Source organism: Pteropus alecto, unplaced genomic scaffold, assembly GCF_000325575.1.
Source record: "Pteropus alecto unplaced genomic scaffold, ASM32557v1 scaffold413, whole genome shotgun sequence".
NCBI lineage: Eukaryota > Metazoa > Chordata > Mammalia > Chiroptera > Pteropodidae > Pteropus > Pteropus alecto.
In genome coordinates this window covers 2,151,724-2,158,564 of record NW_006434120.1, presented here as the reverse complement: position 1 = coordinate 2,158,564, position 6,841 = coordinate 2,151,724, and the positions used below count along the sequence as shown (strand labels likewise).

The 6,841-nt window shown below is 48.1% G+C and overlaps 1 pseudogene; it reads left to right on the top strand.

Moving 5' to 3' along the window:
• The first annotated feature begins 6,348 nt into the window (after positions 1–6,348).
• On the top strand, positions 6,349–6,609 carry LOC112477468 (annotated as a pseudogene).
• The last annotated feature ends 232 nt before the right edge of the window (positions 6,610–6,841 follow it).

Here is a 6,841-nt window from a genome sequence, read left to right as displayed (position 1 = left end):
TGGCGGCATGCTCCCTCAGGGACACGGTGCGGTGGCTGGAGGGGAAGGGAGAGGAGGGTAAGAGTAACAACAGTTAGGGACCTAGACTCATAAGAGAGGAGAGTCATGTGTGTGTGTGTGTGTCTGTCTGTCTGTGTCATACAGCCATACACATGTGTGGCTCTTGGTTATCCTAAGAACTAAAGAGAGTGCATGTGGAAATTAAACCCATTTTACAAATTATTTATGATGATATATAGTGTCCATATTTATACAGATTAATTCACCAAAATTATGTCCTGTGCTAAACCTCTAAATAATGCTCCATAACTAATAACTGAAGTTTTAGACACTTGGCCATGGAATCAAACCCAGAATAGCCCTCTGGGATGCAGAGATCAAGCACCCCCCCAGGTGCTCCGCAGGTCCCTGGCAGGCTGAGGTCTGAGTCTGTGGTTCCAGGGTCCTGTCACGCCCGGATAGGTGACCAGTGCCACCAGGAGGCTAGACAATGTCTGTGCCTTACCTCGCTAGGGGGAGGGGAAAAGGGACAGGACTATCCCGAGGACTGCATGTCTCTCTCCTCTGTCCCCTGGCTGGTGTCTGTCCCAGCTCTACCCCTGGCTTCTCTGTCCTTTTCTGTTTCCTCCTTCTTGGTGCCCCTGGACAGAGGGGCAGACAAACAACCAAGCACAAAAGAAGGGGTGGGTTCCTTTCTTCTGTCCATCTCCCTTCCCTGCCCACCCTCCCACCTGCCTTCAGTTCTTCCTCCTTCTTCCTTTCCTTCATATTAGTATGTTAAAGCAATGTATATGTTTTATCTGATGGCAAAAATAATCCATATTCGTTATGGAAATTCTAGACATTTTCAAAAGGCACAACAAAGAAACTAAAGATCCCACGTAGATCGCATGATGGGTACATGTACCATCGGTCTCCATTTCTGGGCTCTGGCACGGTTATGCCTTCTGCAGCGACAGGCCCACAGTGCGTGCAGAGCTTGCAAACCTGCTTTCGTTACTTAATATTCTGTGGACTGTACCTCTTCTCAGATCACTGAATATTTTTCCTAAACTTTACTTTTCACAGTTACATACTATCCTGTGGTATAGAGGTATCAGGATTTATGTAACCGACAGTGTCTCCGACCCCCTTGCACCCCCAGCTCCCTTTCTCCTTCCCTGCTTGCTGTCCTCCATTCTTGTAGAATGAAAGTCAGCTGAGCACAGCACTGGCGAGGAGGAGGGGACAGGGCACTTTGACTCAAGCTGCACATTCGCGAAGGGTCTCAAAATAAACACGGCTGATAGAACTCCCCAATGCTGTGATACAGCTGATTCCACAGACTGAAGTGGGTTCCCCCAAAATTTGTATGTTGAAGCCCTAACCCCCCAATGTGTTGGGGCTTTTGGAGGTGATTAGGTCATGGGGGCAGAGCCCTCAAGAATGGGGTCAGCGTCCTTATAAGAAGAGACACTGGAGAGAACTCTCTCTCTCTACACCACGTGAAGACTTAGCCAAATGGCAGCTGTCTGCAAACCATAAATAGAGCTCTCACGGGGAACCATATTAGCCAGCACTTTGATCTTGGACTTACAGCCTCCAGAACTGTGTAAAATAAATGTTTTAGCCACTCAGTCCGTGTTGTTTTGTTATAGCAGCCCGAGCTGATGAAGACTCTCAGTCGTAGAGCTACACTGACAAAACTAAGAGATGCTCACTATGTAACTTTACACTTGTGGCCCATTATTAGACCACACCACTCAGAGTGTTATTTCATGCTTTTTTATGAATCCTGTGATTGCCTTGTAAATCATATAATTATCCTGCATTGCACATTTGAGTGTATGTTAAAAACATTTGTTTGTTAAATGTAAATTCGTAAAATGTACCAATTTGTTCATCTGTTTTGGAATTTATCAATTGTTCATATAGTAAGTGTTTTGAAAAACAGAAGTAGTCTGTTCTTCCTTTACACCTCAGAACCTCTAATTAGAGTGCGTCTGCAGAACATGACCTTTGAGAACTTTGCCAACGACATAGGACAATGACTCATACATGGGAGGATTTCTCACCCCCTTCTACATCCAGGAACTTTGCTCCATTAGAAACAAAACAAGCCTCCTTGTCCTATCAAATGTAAATGAAATCACCCCCTGCCAAGGGCTCTGGGCTTCTCCTTATTCTCCGTATCTGTCTGACCTGTATTGTCACTTGACCAGGTTTCTCAGCCTGTTTTGATTCTCCACCCAGCATGAAAGCTCACAGCGTTTCCCTAAGACGGATTTATACGAATCCTAGATGCCCGGCTGGAAGCAGTAAAACAGCTGCAGCTGCCACAGCTGGGGGCTCTAAGGACTTGGCAACAGGCCCAGAGCTCCATCCCAGGTACTGACCACCTGTTCCTACCCCAGGTGCTCTGCCCAGACATGGATGCTGCACTAGTTCCTGCTCCATATCTATGTGGCCTTCACAAACAGCTCTTGGACCTTTGACAGGGTGTGGTGTGGACCCAGTCCTGCCACTCTTACCTGATAAGACCCTCTGTTGCCCTCAATGCAAGAGATTGGCCTCTCAGATTCAGTCTTTCTGTGGGACAGTCTCCGTCCCTGTGTACAGTAACCACTGCTACCCTCTTGGTCTCTGCTTACTCATCTATAAGCCTGGGGTGGGTCCCATCAAGGTCCTCAGCCTTGGGTGCACATGGGAATCACCGAGAGAGCTGTTTCCCACCTGTGCCTCCGCTCCTTGCAGAGCAATTAAATCAGAACCTCTGGGGTGAGGCTTGGGCCTGGGCTACAAACTGCTCGGCTGATTCTAACATGCAGATATGTCAGGAGCCCCCGATTGGGGGATCTCCAAGGGCCCCCCATTGCTAATATGTGCAATTTCCTGTATGGTCCTCGGCTGTGGGAGTGGGAGGTGGTGCCCCTTCCCCAACCTCACACCTCTTCTCCCCTAGTAAAGGGGTCGGCAAAGCAGGGCCACTTACAGTAAATGGAACCAAGCAAATAGAATGAAGCAGCACTCAATAATGCTTTGCGTTGGCAGAACACTTAGGGCCCATGTGATTTCCTTAACAACCGGGGGTGAATGGCTCCCTGTTATTACCTCTAGTGGAGAGGCAGGAATCGGCCAGGGTGGGCGGAGAGGGTTTTTTGCAGACCTTTTCCACCAGCCGCCTCTCAGCCCTTGGACTCAGGCTCCCAGCCCTTCTTAGAAACATGGAGAACCTGCTGGAGGCCAGGCCCTGCACCAGGCTCCAGCTAGGGCAGGACACAGTCCCTACCTACCCCGGAGGGGAGATAAGAACAGACATAAAAACAGGTTAACAGTATGGCAAGTTGTGACAAGCACTGGAAAGGAAACCACAGGGTGCCACGCAGAGAACAATGGTGACGCCAGGAGGGAAACCTTCTTGAGAGGCAGCAGAAAGTCCCCACAGGGGAGGATTACGCCTAAAAGGGAGGCAGCCCCCTGAAGAGCCAGGGGTCTCACATGGGGCACCAGGCTGCATGGACTCCGGCCCCCCGGGGTGTGAGGTGACCACGTAGGGATCAGGGCTGTGATATAAGAGCAGGAAAGGAAGAATTTTCCTCCAGCACTCGGTGTGGCTTCTGGCTTATTGACATGAATCCACTCCCAGGGGACAGAACCTGCCTTAGGAAACAGAAGAGTAAAATTCCATGCCTGCAGAAGGTACAAATGTCCCTTGACGGGCAGGTGCCTGTGCTGCCCAACACTGAGACTCCTGTATTTCTGGAATCTCCCAGGGACCTAGGCTCCCGACAGGCTGACTGCTCCAGATGTGTTCAGGTCAGGTCCCTCTTTACTCTGGAGAGTGGCCCAGGGAGCATCTTCTTGCTCCACAGAGGGAGATTCTTTTCCTTTCCTGACAAAGAATTTTCTGGACCACCCACTTCTGCCCTGCATGCTCACAGAGAGCCGGATACCTTTGAGACTGGGAACGGAGGCCTCTGCAGGGGCCTCCTTGGGCTCCACGGAAAGAGCTGGGCAGGAATTTTAACCTGCCTACTAATTTCACTGCTAGCTGTGGTGGCAGTGCCCTATTTCCCCACTAGGTGGCGACCTTGATCTCCACAGCTCATAGCTCCAATCATTTAATTTGGCTTTGAAGGCTGCTCAGAAATTTTTTTCAAATCAATAAGAGCTCTTCTTTTATAGGAATCAGCCATGGGCTGAAATAGGAGAAGTCTTTGAATTCTGGTTCCATCTGTATCTTCCTTAATCAATCAATGTAATAAGGGTGAAGATGTTTGCAAAAGAAGCCTAGCAAATGTGAAATATGGATACAAATGGAGTCAGCTAGAAAATTATTCCTGTAGAGGGCCATTTTAAAAAATGTTCCAACTGGTTCTGCCTCTTGAGATAGGCCAGAGGCATCCACTCTGGACAATCAGGCTGAAAAAACCCTTTGGCCTGGCCATTGTCATCATTTTGATCGATCGACGGCAACCTGGTTCTGGTTGATCAACTCCAGCACCTCCCTGCCCCCCAACACACACACACACACACACACACACACACACACACACACACACCAAGAAGACTGATATTTGGGGGCAGAGTTGAGATAATGTGAGGCAGAACAAGAACAAAAAGACACCAACTGTCTTCAGAGCCTACATTTTAGTCCAAGAAACAGAACACTTCCGGAAACAAAGCTATACATTTTTATATCACATTAGAACTTTGCAGGTACAAACAAGATCCTTGACAAGCAAACGCAAACATTTTAATTGTGAAGTTTTCATAGATACCAAACATTTTAAAGAAACCTCCTTTCTGAAATGCATTCACAGGACTCCACAAAAGGCATCACCAGCGTGCTTTGAAAATGACTGTGAGACAAAACACATGATGAACTCTTACTGTTTTCATGATTATTTACTGGAAACCTGTTTGCAGGAACCCCCATCTATGCCCAGGAGTGGGGATATTTTTGACAGGTGGTCTTTGGGATCTTGGACATTGTTCAAACAAACAACTTTGGGTACTTAGTCATTGCACTTCATAATTTTTACTCAAATTTACAGCCACAGGTATCACCTCCAGGGAAAGGTAAGGGGAACAGATATGGGACTTTGTTTTCATTACCTGCTGGGAACAAGCTCAAGACAGTCCCTTAGGAAATGAAGTTAGAACTCCAATAATTTGGGAAGGTGGCATTTAAGAAGTGTGCTTTCCTGACAGTCCTGGAGATGAGCTGCATGGCAATGTGATGCACTTAATGCTATCAAACTGCACATTTAAAAATGGGTGAGATGATTTTTAAATCTTCAGATCACTGAGTTTCGATTTATTTTTTCTACCATCAGTGAACGCAGGTCAGCATGGCTCTGGCAAACCCAAGCCCTGGTGTTCAGGGCCTCGGTCCTCGGAAACTCTCTGTTGAAAGCTTTTTCGTTGCTACATTCCACCTCCATTCTGTGCAGGAGCAGAGCATGACAGGCTGAGGAAGCAACCACATGGCATTTTTAAAATGTTGAATGAATAAAGCAAGCTTAGTAGAAGCCTCAGGATGTCATGAACTAATAAATGTTCACTAAAATTCAGAGGTAGGCAATTAAATATTGACACCTATGCTATGGCTGTCACAAAGACCTTGCCAAGGATTTGTAAGTGGCAAATACAAGAGGAAGAGGAAGGTTTGCAGCCTTAGTGTGAGTTTAAAACAATCTCATGCCACTACCTTTACAGATATCACTAATAATGTTTAAGGAAAAAAATAACCAGCCTTTTCCATGTTTATAATGTCCCAGGCCTTATATGATAGATTTCATATTCATTTATTCTGTAAATACATTTTGCAGATGAGAAAACTGAAATTGAGAAGGGTTAAGTAAATTTCCCAAGGTCCCATAGTAAGTAGAGGTCCTGGGATTAGAACACATCTTTGTCAGATTCCTATACTCTCAAGAACCTATGCTCTCAGCCACCACACCATGCATGGATGAGAGGCAGGTGGCATCCCAAACAGAACTCTGGCTTTGGCAATGAACAGAGATGGGTTCAATCCTCCCTCTGCCTCTCACTGCCTGATAAGAGAGCAAATGATTTCACTAAGATCCTCATGCTAGAGAAGTGCAGGAAGGGATGATAATTCCTACCTTGCTGTTTTCTTAAAAGGTAAGTAATAATATTTGTAAAGCACTTCTCTCGCAGAAGGCACTCAGCTAACCATGGCTATTAAGAGTGTTTACCCGACCCCGCGCATCGCGCTCGTGGAGCGGCCTCCCGCGGTCTCCTCTGCAAACGGACTCCGTCGCCCAGCGCTCCCGTCTCCTGTGCGCGCCGAGGCCCGCGAGGGGCCGCCGCCAAGGTTTCCACCAGCCCACAAGCAAGAGCATGGCAGCCGTCCCCTCCAGCAGCTGCTCGTGGCCACCCACGACTACTACCCTCGCTGCCTAGGTTCTGCTTCCAGTAATAGCTCCTGTGGCAGTGCCCAGTGTCCTAGGGAAGCCATTTCCCACCACCCTGGTCTCCCCAAGGCTGCCCCGAATCACTGGTGGGCGGGCTTCTTTTTCGGGAAGTCCATGCTCCCCTTCGTGGCCACAGTGTTGAAGTCCCTAGAGCACTCACAATCTCCCCGGGCCTCTGGCAGCATGATCTCCTGTGACCTGGCTCAGGGAGCCACAAGGAAGCAGCCTGGTGGCCAGCCCAGCAAAACCAACTCCGGGCCCCCACCCTGAGTGGCTACCACAGGCCACCAGACTTCCAGAGGCACTAGGCTCTTTTGAGTCCCTTTACCCCTACTCCACTCCATAGACTAGACAGGCTGCAGCAAGCAGAAGCAGTTGGGTTCTTTGACATAAAAACAGCAAAACATCAAAAAGGAGCC